The sequence below is a fragment of the Dasypus novemcinctus genome, chromosome 16 (assembly GCF_030445035.2).
Source record: "Dasypus novemcinctus isolate mDasNov1 chromosome 16, mDasNov1.1.hap2, whole genome shotgun sequence".
Classification (NCBI taxonomy): domain Eukaryota; kingdom Metazoa; phylum Chordata; class Mammalia; order Cingulata; family Dasypodidae; genus Dasypus; species Dasypus novemcinctus.
In genome coordinates this window covers 59066084-59084924 of record NC_080688.1, presented here as the reverse complement: position 1 = coordinate 59084924, position 18841 = coordinate 59066084, and the positions used below count along the sequence as shown (strand labels likewise).

Sequence of the window (18841 nt, the reverse complement as noted above, 5' to 3'; positions counted from 1 at the left end):
CCATAACCTAACCAGTTGACATGTGAACTTAAACATCACAGAAGTATTCTCACAATTTAAAAAGAAAAAAAAAAAAAAACAATTGAATTATACAGGGACATATTCCTAGAGGATGTAGGACCTGAGTTGATCTTGAAAAAAAAGTAGAATTCTGAATTGGCAAAGAGCCATGTGGAACCAATTTTTCAATAATATTTCTTTGATAAACAGCACATGAAATAAAATGTCAAGGAAATACAGGAGTCCTTGGTAAGAAAAGTAGACCTAATGGAAGATAATCTTATTCATATGGTAAATTCTGCAAATGCAATTAAATGAAATACTTTATATCAATTATATCCTATGAACTCTATTACCAGAATTACTTATGGGACCTACAAAATTAAAATCTATCAATTGGGGATGAAATAAAATTCAGTAAAACAAAATACAAAGAGTCATAGTGCAAACTATTTAACCAGTAACGAACTGTGAGTTGAATAATGCAAAAAAGCTCTTTAGGATGCTTTTTTTAAAAAGAATTTTTTATTTTATTTCTCTCCCCTTCCTCTCCCCCTCCTCCTACCCCCCCCCCCCCCCAATATCTGCTCTCTATGTCCATTCACTGTCATTTCTTCTGTGTCCACTTTGCATTCTTGTCATGCAGCACTGGGAAACTGGGTCGCTTTTTTTTGTTGTTGTTATGTCATCTTGCTGCATCAGCTCTCCATGTGTGTGGTGCCACTCCTCGGTGGGTTACACCTTTTTCATGTGGGGGAGCTCTCTTTGCAGGGTGCATTCTTTGTGCATGGGGCACCCCTACACAGCGGACACCTCTGTGTGGCATGGCACTTCTTGTGTACGGCAGTACTGTGCATGGGCCAGCTCACCACATGGGTCAGGAGTCCCTGGGTACCAAAAAACTGGACCCTCCATATGATAGGTGGACACTTTATCAGTTGAGCCATAACCACTTCCCCTAAGATGCTTTGATAGACACATCTTTGAAGTACCAACCTATTACTATTATTATTATTTATTATGAAAGGATTGCTTATTGAAGTCATTGAGATTTCATCTGGAGATAGTATGTAGTATAATATAGACAGGAGTGATTAGTAATATATAATACAGTTTTCTTTTCCATAGGAACAATTGAAGTGTTCTTTGACTGAATTTCTGGCATACTTTGCTTTTGTTTGTTTTTCCATGCTCAGTACTGAAAATCTCTTGTGAGTATTTGAATCACTCTATATTACATTCCGCTTGACAAGTCTACTTCCCCCATCCAGTTTAACTCATGTTATCAAGCATAGCCAGGTTTTTTCCTCAGGTATTTCAGGAGTTCATCTGTGTTTCTGAAGGGCTGAGAAGCAGGAAAAAAGAGAGGAGAAAGGTAAAGTAAAAGTTCTACTGAAATGTTCCATTATGAGAGGTCACAGCATTGGGAGGTGATATTTTTGTAATTGCCTTAAATCTCAGTTCAGACCATCCTACTTACAAAATTAGTTCATGATTATTTGACAAACTGAGGCCAAATTGACATTAGCCATAAAACAACAACCAATTTAAAAAATTAGATTCGTTGAGAGTTTCAGACTGAGTCAGGGTTTGTTAAATATTTAGACATCAGAAGATAATTAAATCATCAATGAGAACAATCACTCCTCAATGGACCATTACTATTTTATTTCCTCTGAAAGTAATCCCAGATGTTCCCTCTTTCATCAGAGGTGCCAACATTCTCACTACCACTCCTTAAACATAATCAATCACAAGAAGGTTGGGCCGTCAAGAAGATTTCCTCAAACCTGAACAAAAATCTACCATCTGAAGCTAAGAAAATCATAACAGGTATTATTTTCAACTTCTACTTCTGGATTTCCTTGCATGTTTACAAACACATAGCAGCAAGAGAATGTGTGGAGTATACGGAAAAAAATGCAGACAAACTTATTTCACCAAACTGAAGAATCAGAGCGATAATCCTGATTGCTAAGAATATATATTATCAAATTGTGAGATCATTTTTGATATTTTCCCTTAGTTTTAAAATAACATATGAATAAAGAAAGCAGGTTCTTTAAATAAATACCATTTGAGAATCATAAGTGTGGTAGCTTACATTGATGCCTCCAAATCTGTATCTAAATTATTTGCATGTGGCATTGCAGAGCCCAACCTCTGTAAGCAGAGTGACTTATCCCACCCCTTGACACTGCGATCTACCATGTCACTTGTTTTGGCCAATGGGAAGTGGCAGACATGAAGTAAAGCAAGACTTGAAATGGCTTATGAATTGGGACTTTCCATTTTGTACCTCTGCTGACACCATGAAATCATGCCCAGGCTAATCCTCGAGAAGAGAGAGTCATTTAAGAAAGTGTGCTGGAATTGATTTGAACAGGCTTGCAAAACTAGATTGTTAAATTTTCAGGAATTTTATGAGCATTTATTAAGTCACTGGTGACTTGAAATCAGCTATGTTTGGGTATCAATACTACAGAAATCAGCAAATGTTACAAATCAGAGCATTTTATTTTGTTCCTGGAGAACCAGTTTATAGCATGTGAAATAGAGCCAAGTCACCCCTTGGCCAACTAACTACCAGACATGGGAGCAAAACCAGCCAAGACAAGCCATTCTACATAGCCAATTCTCATTTTATATGAGCAAAAAATGTCCTGTATGTCACCAAGGCATTGTGTGTGTGTGTGTGTTTACGGTCTTCTAAAAATGTTTCTTCCTTTGGTTTTGCCATTGTGTGATCTGGAAAAAACACTTGAAGAAAGAATTTCCTTGCAGAACCTTAAAGACTATCCTTAAGGCACAGTGTCCAGGCATTTAGTGGAGTTCCTTGGCTGACAACGAAAAGAACATGGGTTGCTTCTTTGAATATGGAATTGTGGCTTTTATTTTTATATCTAATAAACTGCCCTAAATTGAGTGCTGCTTAGTATAATAAAGATTCTTTAGTGTGTGTTTCTCTGGTTCTGGTCCTGATTTATCCTTGGAGCCAGGTGAGGATGTGATCAGGTATTCTGGCATAGGAAGGAGGAAGAGGAGAAGCAGAGCCAGGCCTTGTTCCATCCCCGGCACTCCCAGCAGTTTCCCATATCCATTTAGGAAGAGAGGGAGGAGGTTTTTCTTCCTTTTTCCTACAATCTTGCTCTTGCCAAAACATGTCAAGGCTTAAAGCTTAGCTGTTCAACCAGCTTTAGGGGATGTGGTGAAGAAACTTTCCTTTCCCCCAAACAAAAAGGACAAATGATCCTAGGACTTCACTAAGGGAGGAAGAAAAAGCTTTTGGAGAGCAGAGAGTAGGAAAGAACTGAGAAGGATCCAAAGTTTCATAGAAAGGCAGTAAAGTTGGCTTGAGGATCCTTTTGATCCTGAAATACTAGCCAAACACCAAGAATCTCTGTGAACCTGAAGAAGAGTCTAACACCAACCAGGATTTTCAGGGCTTCATCTGAATGGTTAAGAAACTTTTCTCCATACATCTGGCATGTGGGGCTTTGGCTCCTTCAGATTGCAGTACAGAAATCATAATCTTGTTTATACAAGTTTGCAAGGTTGAACAAGCTACAGCAATTAAAATTTCTTTGTAGTTCATCTCTGGTCTTTTCATCAAGAAGCATTGATGACATCAGTCTGTTTGCTTCTGTTAGTAGCCAGACATGAACAAGAGATTCCAAATTGAAAGATGAAGACAAAACCAAGCACTCACCAGTCCAGCCACCACAGTGAGGAGATGGAAGACTTCCACAGTAATGATTCCCCTGATGATGTGTTTGCTGGATACCAGTTCTAAGCCCTTACTCCAAATAGCCACTACACTGAGCAACAAGTCCACCAACTATGGGAAACAGAGAATGAAGTCAGTACAGGATACACCACGGAAAAATCCTAGCAAGCAGCACAGACAAAGGGCCACACATGGTCTGGGATTTGGGCAGAAAAAGAGAATTGAATTGGGGATGGATGAAGAGGGAACCTACTAAGACCAGGAGCATCCTTGGACACTTCCTTCAGAGGTCAAAATGGGAGGGATGCAGTCAGGGGATGGCAGGGAAGAGGAAATCTCTAAACATAAAAATGGAACCCCTTAGCTTCATTCTATCCTTTCTCTCCATTTGGGCAGAAACTAATGAAGGGTTGGGGCTCTATGCCTGCAGCCTTCTATTTGTCACCCCTCACACACACACACACACACACACACACCTTTGTGGTTGTTTTTCATACAATGTTATTGCAGCAATATGAAACTGATATAACATGAAAATTGACGTTAAAAATTAATGTAGGTGGGGACAACCAGCAAGATGATGGCAGAATAAGGAGTTCCTAGAGTAAGCTCCTGCTACAAGGCAGGTAGTAAACACCCAGACTATCTATAGCTAGATGAAGCACCTGGTTGGGGCTCCAGTAGACCAGAACAGCCTTGAAGAAATGGAAGGAGGAGATTGTCCATCTGCAGAGAAGACTCATAAGTAGAGCACTCCATGACCTGGAGGCTGGTGCCCATCCTCCACTGGAGGCACAAGCCACCTCAAGAGCTGTTGGCTGGAATTGAAAGCTCCACTTCCCAAAAATGGGGGAGGAAGAGATAGTTGGGCACCAGCTTCAACTACTGATGAGTAAATTCAGCGGGCTAAAGTATAATCCTGGGAACAGCTAAAGTTTGAGCCTGTCCAAGCCAGAAAGAGGCCAGTAGTCACTGTCTTAATTCTGCACCTGGCATGAGGGGAAGCAGGACTGACTGAAAACCACAGTGCTCATGGGGACTGGCTTCTTTCCACCCCGGTCAGACTGCAGCTCCAGCAAAAGCCCTAGCCCCACCTTTGGCAGGGAGGAAGCTGAGGGGACCTACACGAGCCTCTCCAGGAAACTACTGACCAAGCCACAGAGGTCAGTGATTATTCTACATTGGGAGCACAAGCTGCCCCAGGAGCTATTCTGTGGCTGGAGTTGGAAGTTCCATTTCCCAAATACAGGGGAGGAGGAGACGATTGAACACTGATTTCAGCTACTGATTAGTAAATTCAGCTGGCTAAAGTATAACCCTAAAAAGAACTAAAGTTTGAACATGTGCAGGTCAGAAAGAGGCTGGTGGCTGCCATTTTTAACTCCACCCCCAGCATGAGGGGAAGCCAGGCTGACCAAAATTCACAGTGATGGTAGGAAACAGTTTCTTTCACCCAGATTGGCCTGCAGCCCTAGACTAGGCTTCAGCCCCACCTCTGGCAGGGAGGAGGATGATGGGACCTGTACTAGCCTATCCAGGTAACTGTAGGTACATTTGGCTGGCACAGACTGAATAATTGGAAGTCTACTGGGGCAACTGCAGTCATCTTGGACACACACTGCATAGATTGCTGCCCACACCTGCAGTTCCATCCCTGCCCCAGGCAGGGGAGAAAAGGCTGTGAAGCTTCATCAGTCTCTCTAGGCAATTACAGTCTAGGCCTGCATGACTTGGATTATTCCACATGGCTGTGACTCTGTCCCTACTCCTGGTAAAGGAGAATGTTGGGAGAAATTTCATCAGTCCTTGAAGTAATGAGGGCAGTTTAAGCCTCCAGAGCTTATAGCACCAACTACATCCATGGTTCCTAGTGCACATCCAGCAAGGGAGAAATTATAGGAATTCCTAAATAAAAGAGGAAAACTGCACCCAGAATAAATACTCTAGTAAGCCAAATGTGAAGACACCAACAAAAAATTACAACCCACACCAAGAAACAGGAAGCTATGGCTCAGTCAAAGGAACAAGATAAGCCTCCAGATGACATAAAGGAATTGAGACAACTAATCATAGATGTTCAAACAAATCTCCTTAATAAATTCAATGAGATAGCTAAAGAGATTAAAGATATTAAGAAGACATTGGATGAGCACAAAGGAGAATTTGAAAGCATATATAGAAAAATACCAGATCTTATGGGAATGAAAGGCATAATAAATGAAATTGAAAAAAAACATTGGAAACTGTAATAGCAGATTTGAGGAAGCAGAAGAAAGGATTGATGAGCTTGAAGAAATGGCCTCTGAAAGTGAACATACAAAAAACAGATGAAAGAAGGATGGACAAAATTGAACAAGGTCTTAGGGAACCAAATGACAGCAAGAGATGTGCAGACATATGTCATGGGTGTCCCAGAAGGAGAAGAGAAGGGAAAAGTGGCAGTAGGAACATTTGAAGAAATAATAGTAGAAAATCTCCCAACCCTATTGAAGTACATAGATATACATGTTCAAGAAGCACAACATATTCCCATCTGAAAAAATCAAAATAGACCAACTCCAAGACACATACTAATCAGAATGTCAAATGCCAAAGACAAAGAGAAAATTCTGAGAATAGCAAGAGAAAAGCAATGCATAATGTATAAGGGATACCCAATAAGTTTAAGTGCTGATTTCTCACCAGAAACCATGGAGGCAAGAAGACAGTGATGTTTTATATTTAAGATACTACAAGAGAAAAATCTATAGCCAAGAATCTTATATCTGGCAAGACTGTCATTCAAACCTGAGAGTGAGCTAGAATATTCACAGATAAACAGAAACTGGGAGAATTTCTAAGCAAGAGACCAGATTTTCAGGAAATACTAAAGGGTGTGCTAGAGCCTGAAAAGAAAAGACAGGAGAGAGAGGCCTGGAAAAGAGTCTAGAAATGAAGATTATATCAATAAAAGTGACTGACAGTGTCAAAAGAGTGGTGAAAATAAAATATGACAGATAAAACTCAAATAGTCAGGAATGAACTTAACCAATGATGTAAAGCACTTGTATTCAGAAAACTGCAACTCAATGTTAAAAGAAATTTAAAAAGTCCTAAATCACTGGAAGAACATTCCATGCTCATGGATTTGAAGACTAAATATCATTAGGATGTCAATTCTACTCATATTGATATACAGATTCAATGCAATCCTGATAAAAATTCCACAAGCGTTTTTTAAATTAAAAACATGATTGTCAAAATTATTTGGAAGGGTAGAGGGTCCTGTATAGCCAGAAACATCTTAAAAAGGAAAAGTGAACTCTCTTCTCCAGATTTTAAATCATATTACCTGGCTACAGTGGTAAAAATAACATAGTAGTGGCATAAAGACAAACACATAGACCAATGGAACCAAACTGATGGTTCAGAAACAGACCATTACATGTATGGTCAAGTGATTTTTGAATAGCCTGTCAAACCCACACAGCTTGGGCAGAACAGTCCACTCAACAAATGGTGTTGAAAGAGCTGGATATCCATACCCAAAAGAAGGGAAGAGGGCCCTTATCTCACACCTTATCCAAAAACTAACTCAAAATGGATCAAAAACCTAAAAGTAAAGGCCAGAACCATAAAACTTCTAGAAGGAATTGTAGGAAAATATTTTCAATACCTGGCAGTAGGTGCTGGATTCGTGAAAGTGATGAGGAGGACTGAGTGGACTACTGCTGTTTAATGTATGTAGAAGTTTTAATTAGCTTTACTGTAAAAGTGTCAACATATATAGAATGGATGGTAACACATTGTGAGTAACAGCTAGTTTATAAATGGGGATGTGGATGAGAATGGTAGTCTAGGTATGTAAATGCCAATTGATAGAACGCTAGAGAATAATCTAGGAACTGAAAAGCACAGGAAACCAAAAGGTTGATGAGAATTGTGGTTGATGGAACAGATGCAATAGTGTCCTTTGCTAGCTAGAGCAAATTTACATCACTATTGCAGGATGGTGGGAATGTGGAGAAGCATGGGAAAAACACAACTGGAGAGACCTATGGACTGTGGATAGCAGTAATGACATAATATTCTTGCATCTATGCCAAATATGTACTGTGTGGATAATGGAGCAATATGAAAAATGTGTGCCAAATGTATACTGTGGATGTGATAACAATCAGATGATATCTTATCTATATCAAATGATCCATCATGGTGCATTGTGTTGATGGAGGGGTGTTGTTTGGGAATTCTGTACATGTGTATGATTGCTTATAAGTTTACAACTTCTGTCATAAAAAATATATTTAAAAAATGATAATAGTGTGGGTTAGGGGAAAATACAACAAATTTAAGATAAGGACTATAATTAGTAGTAAGATTTTGACAATATTATTTCATAATTCATAGCAAATGTGTCATGACAATGAAAGGTATTGGTGGAGTGCTAATGTATGGGACCCCTGTGTGATGTTATGCATGTTTGCGTTGTAAGTTTACAACTTTTACTATACACTTATTTTTATGTATGTTCATATATAAATGATATAAAGATAATAATAGGATGGGTAGGGGGAAAATACTTTGGTTACTAGTTTTGACAATGTTTTTTAATCATTAGTTAAAAATGTTTAACAATAATGCAAGTTATTAGTGGTAGGGTGAGGTATGAGAGTCCTGTATGATGTTATATATGTTTGTTTTATAAATTCACAACTATTACTATACACTTGTTGTTTATGTATGAGTGATATACCTCAATAAATTTTTTTAAAAAAGTAATTGCTGAAAAAAAATTCATGGAGGTGGTCACTGTGGAGATTTCTAGTCTCACTAAAACTTGTATCAAACATAAGCAAAGATGAATATATAAAACAACAAATAATTGCTTCTTTGCTTATTAAAGAGAGAAGGGAATAGATATTTGTTGGGTGCTTATAATGTTTTAAGAATTTTATATTTAACCCCAATAGCAATTCAGTAATATTATTTATCATTAGGTGACAAACATCCTGACTGAATTTTCCAGAGTTAAAGCTTCCTTGTCCCATATATTCTTCTTTTAATGTGACATTGGCTTTCCTTACACTAAGGAGTATCCTTCCTCTTGTATATATAAAGTCTTAAGACGAGGGAAGAAATAATGTGATGTGACTTCCAAACCTAGGTCATAAAAGGCAAAAGAAAATATAACTTCTTCTTGGTTCTCTCAGAAACCAGCTAGGTTTTCTTCTCTTGGGACCCAGGCTATAAGGTCAGGCCTCATGCACATGACCCAGTCCAAATTTCCAAGGTACCAGATGACAGCCAGCACGAACTGCAGGCATGTGGATAAGCTTTTGAGATGACACCAGTCTCAGTTACCATAATAGGGAATGACACATTTAAATCTATATTAGTTTCTGGGCCACCTAAAGACCTATATCCAAAATGAGGAAATCATATAGTTGCCTTTTATTCCCAAACTTGGGAAAATATTTATCCTACAGAAATTAATTTGTGAGAATGGAACAAATTTTCAGAGGAAAAAAAAAAGTCACATGAGGCAATTTGAGGTCTGTGTAATGGGGAAGAGCCAGTCCTAGTTCCTTTAGTTTCCTTATGGCAGAATTGGAAAGAGGAAGGAGAGAGATGATCCACTGGCATCTCGGGGTATCTCCAAGGATGCATGGGGCCATAATTCTTTAAGTAAAGCCTTGATTGCTCAAAAGCTGTTATTTTAATAGTACAATTCATATCTTTCTCCTTCTTAAATGTTCCCCAATCTTCTCTCTCCCTCTCTGGTTAGAATTAATTACTTCCTCCTTGGTGACCTCATGCAGTTGTGTCTTCTGGTTAAACCACAGCATATACTTAGACTATTGTATATGTTATCTCATTTTTTCCTTACAGCAATGCTGTGAAGAGGTATTGCTTTCCCCATTTTACTGATGAAGTAAAGGAGACTGGGAGAAGGCTAGAACCTCGTGTATGGTTGTTCAACTGGTGAGTGTTGGAGCTTGTCCTTGATACCCATTTTGTGCAACTCTGTAGCAGGGGCTCAATCTACTCTACCGTTCTGCTCCTTGGTTCTCATTATTTCATAAAAAAACAATTAAAACACCCTAAAAAATGATCTAAATGCCTTTAGCTTCCTCACATTCAGTCTTTCAGAATATCTATATAGAACTAAATTTTTATAGAGATATTTTAAGTCTATTAAAATTCACAATTAATTTCTATTACTAAACCACAAGAAAAAAATACACATTTCTTAACCTGTTACAAAGGGTTTCCATTCTTTAGCCCTAAGTTCCCCCTTTATACTTTCCTCTCCATGCTTACTTGTCCTGTGTGTTTCATCCAAGTTAACTTCTTGTGACCTCAAAATACTTTGTGTTTAGATACATATTTTAATTTAATTTTAGAATACTTGCTTTTCCCAACTTCTTTGAATTACTCAAGCTGCAGCTCCCTATTAAAACTTTATTTTACCTTCAAGTCTACAATTAATTCATAGTACTCTGAAAATCTATAACTCTTTCTGCCATTCATTTGAAACTTACTACACATTTCTTTTATTGGTTGTTATATTTTACACTATTTTTTTCACATAGATTACATGAAAACTCCTAGATTAAAATGAGTGTGGCATAATTATACTGAAAGAAACCCAAAAAATAAAAGATATACTATATGATTCCCTTATTATAAAGTTCTATAACAGTCAAAACTAATCAACTGTTCTGAAAGAAATCAAAATAATGATTTCTTTGATGACTGGTAAAGGCCATGAGGGAATTGTTTAGAATGTCACAACTCAGTACACTATAACATATAAGACTATACATTTTAATTACTGTAAATTATTCCTCAATAAAAATTTTAAAAATAATGCTGTGTCCAAAAATAAAATGCTAATTTTAAAAAAACACTGTGTTTTGTATTTCTTTATTCCCTACTTTTGTTAAGTGATTTTAGATGTGGAAGTTGAAATGATTGAAATATTCATAGTAATTCCAGTTTATCCTCTGGATATTTTCTCTTAAAATATAATAAAAATACAGTCAAGGTATCAAGTACCCCATCATCTCATCTTCTCCAAAGAATGTACAGCAGAATTCACATTCCATAAAACTGAGGACTCCATTTGGTGAACTTCAATAAACTGAGGTTCTTGTTGCTGGTGGAAAGCCTTGAGCATTTCCTCAGTCTTTAATGATACCTCCTGAACAACTTAACCTTTCTATACACATTTTCTTACTCTTTGAGAAACAGATAACTCTACAAAAATAGTTCTAAAATAGTTCCAAAGTTTTTAGAAATCTTAAAATAGAGTCAGTAGAAAAGTGAAAACCATATCTGATAGTGACTTCTTTGGAAATAATATGGAATTTAAATAAGATATAATAACAAATTGTTCTAATAATAATGTTCTGACATGTAAAGTTCTTAATGCAAGACACAGTGATAGTTTTTCCTTATCTTGCTTCATGTTACTCTATTTTCTTTGTGAAAAGATTTTATTATTCTTTGTGCATTAAGTTCAATCCAGCAAACATATTTCAAATCTTATCGTTCTGAGGCAGCTATCTTTAGTGCATTTTAGATGGTATTAAGACACCAGACTCAAGTTTACTGATTTCAGTTATGCTGAATTTCCTGAGACATCCTATCTTATTGCTGTTCAAAAATGAAATTTGGATATAAAATATGAATTCTGATTAGTCTTCCCTGCAGTTGCTGCCTTTATGGCTAATGGTATGACATTACTGACAGCTGCTCAGAATGCCTCAGTGTTCTCTGCTACAAACCCATTGACACTAATACCATTGCTTGAATTTGCTGAAAGAAATTTTATGGATAAAACATATAAGTTTTCTTGATTTATGGGGTATTCTAAAACCAAAAATAAAACTCTACTAGATTTCTGCTTTTTATAGGAGAGCAAATTTCCTCCTCTCTCATCTAAGTCCAAGGTAATATCAAATAAAGAACAAATCTGATTTAGGTAAGGAGACACTTTATTTAGAAGACTATTGCAACAGAGAGAACACTCTGACCTCAGAATATGTAAGCACCTCAGATAGAAAATAGCTTTTATTTTATATGAAGGTGTAAGTTAGATGAGCAGGAATTTCTCAGGGGAAATTGGAATGGGATGAACAGCCAACATAATCTGGGTAGTCAGGCAGGAAATATTTCATGCCAACATCAGCTGTTTCTCAAGATGAGTTGTTAAGAGGGGATGTTCAGCATTTTAGTGCTTGCTCAGACTTGGGGGCAAGCCAAAGTTCAAAACCTAACTTAGTTTGGTTGAGCTAAGTCAGTGGGTAAGTAATGAGCCATTGTGAACAACTGGTCGATAATTTGCTAGAAACCATATTTTTAAATCAGATTGAAACCAAGTCAGCAAACATTTTTGTTTGCCTACCATTTACAGGACTGTGAAAAATAACAAATTATGCTCAAGTAATCTTATCATCCATAACTCTCTCTTTTTTTTGGAATTGACCACTGGGAAGTTTATGTCCTACTGTACCTTGACTATACTTGTTTCTTACCATTTGGAATGCTTTAATGAATGAATGATAATAAGACAATAGAAATAAACCAAGATTTTTTAGTTTGCTGAACATGTCTATAAGTAGTGACTGCAAGGTAGACTGTGTGAGTCCATTTTTTCTTAGGTGAGTTTATAGATAATTTATGGCAAATAAGATATACTGGTATGTGTGTGTATGTGTGTGTGCTTCTTGTGTTGAGATGGTGCTGCAGGTGTAGATTAGCATGAGTCTATAGCAAGTGGTCTATGATTGGTTTGAGACTCTTTCCTCAGAACACAAGATGAAGTCTCCATAAGTAGAGCTAGCAACTAAACTACAAATATGTGGCCAAAGAAAGGATATGAAAGAATAGGCAAGAAGTTGGAAATTCTTTCTCTTTATAGAACTGCCTCTAATGATGTAGATGATGGTATGCAAGCCACTTAAACTCTTTGAACCTCAGGGATAATATCTACAAAATGAAGGTACTTGATAAATTTTGGGGTATTTATTGTCCTCCAACTTTAAGAAACTATGATTATCATTCATGACAATAAAGTTGCATATTAAATTGCATTTGCCTTTGTAGAAATATGAGAAAATTCTAAGTTTAACATTTAATTTGGTTAGAGATAAAATAACAATTACCAAATATTATATCATTAATTATCAAATAAATGTTATGGATATTTGTGTAACAGCAATTAATAGAAAAATGAGAATACTTCTAAAAACATGAAAAAGTGGGAAGTGGACTTGGCCCAGTGGATAGGACATCCGTCTACCATATGGAGGCCCACGGTTCAAAACCCAGGCCTCCTTGACCCATGTGGAGTTGGCCCACGTGCAGTGCTGATACACTCAAGGAATGCCCTGCGGTAACCTCCGCATAGGGGAGCCCCATGTGCAAGGAGTGTGCCCCATAAGGAGAGCCACCCAGCACGAAAGAAAGTACAGCCTGCCCAGGAATAGCGCTGCACACACAGAGAGCTGACACAACAAGATGACGCAACAAAAAAACACAGATTCCTGTGCCACTGACAACAACAGAAGTGGACAAAAAGAACATGCAGCAAATGGACACAGAGAACGGACAAATGGGGTTGGGGGGAGAAGGGGAGAGAAATAAATAAAATAAATCTTAAAAAAAAACATGAAAAAGTGCAAAATTCTATTAAATTTTCAATTTTCTTTTCCTTTGGAACACATTAGGTAAGCTTATTTATGGTGTGGTTTGGAAGCTAGTATATCAGGAACAAAAACATAAGAGAGATGATTTCTCTGTTTTGAGAAATTTCAAATGAATCACTTATGACAATATTTTCTCAAGCTAATCCATATGTTTATTTATGAGAATTGGGTCTGAAATATATGACCAACCTGCATGGATACATAGATGCAGTTTTTATCAATATTTTTACTTAGCATAGAGTGATGTAACTTTGACTATGAAGCATGGCTTTTGGGTAATATTATCAACTTTCAAAACCTAAGAAAATGAAAAATAAAACTTGATAGGTTTTGATGTTATCAGTTTAGAGATTAATGGTATTTAATAATTAATTGTTAGCCCAATATGGAACTGGACTTCTTAGCATTTTTAATAGAATCAGTACAAATTTGTCAGAGAAAATGTAAACGTGACAAAAACGCAACACATATAAAAATGAACTGTAAATCCAATTCACTTAACTATAAATATTTTTAACTTTAGTCATGTAAACTGTAACTTTAAATAAATTTATACAATTTAGTTCATGAATCCACTGTCCAATATATAGCTATCCTCTTAAAGTGGCCTTAAACTATGACATATACAAAATAGGATGTAGTCATTATAGCTGAACTAAGAATGAGAGTATGAGTAGCCATGGAAGGTGAAGCACATTAATCTATATTTTAAAGAGAAAGGTTGACATGTAGAGAGCAGCATTTTGGTATAGGAAAAGGTAGGCATTACATGATTTGCTATGAACCAGCAAACAGAATTAATCTCTACTCATCTATCAAGAAGATTGATAACCCCCTTTAGTTGGTTGATGCAGAGTCCTTTTTCAAGTATCTGATCTTTTTGTAATGTGCATTTTATGGCTCAACAACTTTCCAAGGTTACTCTATTTATGGTGGAGAGTAATTTACTAATTCAACCACTGTTGCTTGGAGTAACATTCATCCTGATCTTCAACTACAAGTTCATATTTATTATGATATGTGATGAATTACCTGTCACTGCTGAGTTAGGCCCAAAACATTTACTGTGGCAACTGAAAATAGTAGATTTCCCCACTTTTCTTTGGGAGTTAAAATATAAATGAGCTTATATTTGCATCTCTTAACATCTAATTCTTGTACTTATCTAATTATCTCCAGAATTTCTAAGATCTCCATTCTGTTCTTTGTTAACAATTGGTGAAATAGATCCAGCACTTTTGAGAACTTCTGTTGGAAATTTATACCAAAATTCAGTGAGTATCCTTTATGTTCTATAAAATATACTTGGTCAGGGAGGGGAGAAAGAGCTAAAGATATAGCTAACATCTTTTGAGAGCTTCCTATTTACTGGGTGCTATATCAGATATATTATTCCATTTCATTCATGATACATCTTATAACTGTATGACCTGAGACTCTCTAAGAGGCAAGGGTGATCTGTCTTTTAAAGGAAATGTAATAAATATGAACATATCTCAAATACCAGGCATTTCCACACCTAAAAATGCAAGGATGTCCTAATTTATGTCTAAGTAGTAGTACTGGCCAATGCACAAATTCAGAAGAACATACAGGAATGGTTGTGAATTCAACAAATGTTTACAAAATGCTGCTGAGTGTCCAGGACCATCAAATTGTGGGTGGGTGTCAAATGATCCTCTAGGAATTCATGGAAGTGAGATGGCACTACCATAGGCCAAAGCAGCTGGAGAAATTCAGAGAGTGATGGATATACAAGGGATGGCCAGGTAGAGAGAAGGAGGAGATAAAAGCCTGTGTCTAAGGAGCAGGGGCTGGGAGCTTACCTTCACTAGCTGTTCTCCAAAGAAGACCTCAGTCCCTCTGGGGAAATGGGTATTCACACCCTTCTACACTGAATCTGGCCTGGGGCTACGACTAGCATCAACTGATACAAATGGCAGTAGTAACACTGGGTCCATTCTTTACCAGCATCCTAAGCAGGCCTGGCAGCTTCTGCTTGCATACTTTCGGAAGCCCAGAGCCACCTTGTAAGAACACTTTCCAGTGACCACAAATGGCTGATACACTGCCTACTAAGAAGTCTGAGTTCTGTTCTTAACCTCAGGGCCTTCTCTTTTTATTAGATATCAAAATTTGGGATGTATATATTTTGGGGATAGGGAAATTTACTGTGCATTACAGAGCAGAGCAATTGCTCTAAAAAGTGAGTAAAGAGGGACTCCTGGTGGAAGAGGGTAGAGGGGTAAACTTTGAAAAGAGAAATAGTAAGAGGGATTTTTAAGTAGTTTCCTCTGGATAGTATGACAAAATCTCTCCTCTGCTCTCTTCAAAAAACTTCAGTACTTTAATACTGTGGTGGGAGTAAGGATGGAGGAACATAACTTACATGAAAGATGAGACTGAGAAGCTAGTCGTTTACATAAGTGATGTGGCGTTTTCAGGAGATTAACAACTGTTTCCTTACCAGCCCATCTCTTCTTTTTCCTGGATGAAGAAAGACAGTGGACATTTGTGTACCCTATTTGGGTCCTCTTTACCACAGGTGTAACATTCTCAGCTGCTGGGAATCTTGGCTGCTAATGGCCCTCAGCTGCACCCTTTTCTGGAGAATTTCATTGGCTGACAGGAAACTTCTGTTAAGGGAACTTAAGGACTGACCTTCCACTTGACCCTCCACCACCAGCAGTGCATGGTGAGTGATGGGAGAGTGATGGCTGGGTACAAAAGACTGTTCCTCTGTCTGAAGGGGAAATAACCCGGAAGGAATTTTTCTGCCCTAGAGAAACCCCAGAAAGGCTTGGAAAAGTACAGCCCAAGGGCCAAATCCAGCCAGTTGCCTGTTTTTTGTAAATAAAGTTTTATTGGAACACAGCCATATCCATTCATTTATGAATTGTTCATGGCTAATTAATAGCAGATTTAAGTAGTTGTAATAAAGACCATGTTGTCCTCAAAGCTGAAAATATTTACTCTCTGGTCCTAGACAGGAAAACTTTGCTCACCCTTGTCTAGCACAGCCTATAGGTAGTTTCATTTATTGATGCGTTTCTGCTATGTATTGATTAATTGCCTTCTGTGCTTAATAAAGTACAACAAGTTGTAAGAGATAATTCTGGCTCTTAGTTTGCAGTCTAAAATAGGACAAATATACATGAAGATAAACACTAAGCTCAACCAGAGTAGGGATTACCTTACTTCTCTATTTTAAGACCCAGCCTTTATTCAGCATATATTAATAACCAAATAATTGTTGAATTAAATCTTAAAAATTATATCTTTAAATTTTTTATTTATTAGAGAAGTTGTGGGTTTACAGAACAATCATACACAAAATACAGGATTCCCACACCTTCCCGCATTATTAACACTGTGCATTAGTGTGGTACATTTGTTACAATTGATGAAAGCACATTTTATAAGTGTACTATAAATTATTGTCCATGTTTTAACTTAGGGTTCACAGTTTGTGTAGTGCAGTTTCATGGATTTTTTAAAAACATTTTTATTTTATTACCATATATACAACCTAAGAGTTCCCTTTCTTAACAACATTCAGATATATATTTCAGTGCTGTTAATTACATTCACAGTGTTATTATCACCTACATATATGTATATATATATCAGATATATCATCACCTACAAAGCATATTAAGTAAAAATATTGTTTCATGCCCAGTAAATTAGCTCTTGGTGTTTTAGAAACTTCAGAGAGGGAGGATGTTTTCTGGACTCTAAAGAGGGGATATTTTAGATGGAGAAGATTGAGGATGACATGTCATACAAAAGAAGTGAAATGAACCAAAATACAAGAGTGAGAGTGCACATAGTGGGTTTGGACACCAATCGTAGATTAGTTTTATTTATTTATTTGTTCGTTTGTTTATTTTTGCCTTCCTCTTCCTCTTCCTCCCTGTCTTCCTTCTCTTCCTCCACCTCCTCCTCCTTCTCAAAAGTTTTGTAAGCTCTAATTATAAAAAAATTAGAAGATGTGCTCAGATTAAAGAAGTCCTTAATAATAGGTTGAGAAATTTTTGTTCTATAGACATGGATGGGTATATTAAAATGTTTGTTTCCAAGAAAACAATAAGCCCCATAACCAAATGACCTATCAGAGTAAACTTTATAACCATAGGGTTATCAAAGTCATGAAAAAACTTCTTGATGAAATCAGGCAAAAATTACCATTGAACTTACTCTTATAATTAGATTATAACATGGTAAATACATACCCATATTGGAGTTAATATCCATTGAAGAGTGTTTATTTATACTAGCAACCATGTGTATTATTTTTTTATTTGCCTTGAAACATAGAGGTCTTTTATGATTTTTCCTTTCCTAATAAATAAGTATATAAGAACTTTCATACTTTCCATCTCTAAAATCTAAAAGTCATTGGAAATATTGCTGGGGAGTTGAAAAATTATAAGATTATTGCATTTCCTCTTCAGTCAGCCGACCTCACCATTCCTCTCAGCAGAATATGATTATGAAGTTACCTGCAAACTTGTTTAGTATGAATGTGATGCTTACTCCTATTGTCACATTCATCATTAAAATTATGGATGAAATTCAACATAAAATATTTTAAAGGAAGGGCTCTTAGGAAAAAAGAGGCAGGAAACTGTCAAGGATGAACATTACTAAAAAATTAATCCCCAATCCTCAGTACTCCTAGTTTCCCTATTTCCACTGATGTACAGTCAATGTAATCTTGTTGACTCGCTCTTGGTGGAATATAGATTTTATGCTTCTGGAAAATGGGATATGATAGTTGATAAAGTATAATACTAATCTGGCTGTTTATATATTGTAAATATATAAAAGAACAGAAAGTAGATGATCACAATGGATTAGATAAATAGGAGGCTAGCCAAGGAAAAGACAGTGTATATAGAGTAGAAAAATGCAGTGTTGGAACCTACTGGTTTATGATTACCGTTGGCTACAACTGGAATGAATATTAGTAAATGATAAGTTAGAGCAAGATCATGTCCTGATATTAGTAGATTAAACATTTTCTGTATCATTATAAAAAGTATTTCTACTGTATGCTAAAAATATAGTGTGGACCCACTGTTGAAGTGTTGTCACATCAGAGATACGAGACACTGATAAGTAGTAAAAGATTATTTTAATGGAGATAGAAGACATCACAAAGGATGCTTTGTGTCTTTGCCATGTTTGTAGGGAATTATAAGAGCATACATGTGAGGATTCAGTAGGTCTGCATTTTGCTATCTAAGGTGCCATGAGACTATTTCTAAAGGTGAACTGAATATTGGAAGAAAGGCTGGTTTAGAAGCTGTTTTTTTTTTTATTTTTCCCGTTACTCAAGGAGATGGCAGTGATTATTTAATCAGGGATTCAGGGATGAAAATGCTCCTTGTATTTTAATATTCTTTTGTGTTAG

General features: G+C 36.7%; 1 pseudogene; it reads right to left on the bottom strand.

Annotated features, from left to right (window-relative positions):
• Positions 1 to 3329: 3329 nt before the first annotated feature.
• Positions 3330 to 5774, bottom strand: LOC101413748 (tetraspanin-31-like; annotated as a pseudogene).
• Between the last annotated feature and the right edge of the window lie 13067 nt (positions 5775 to 18841).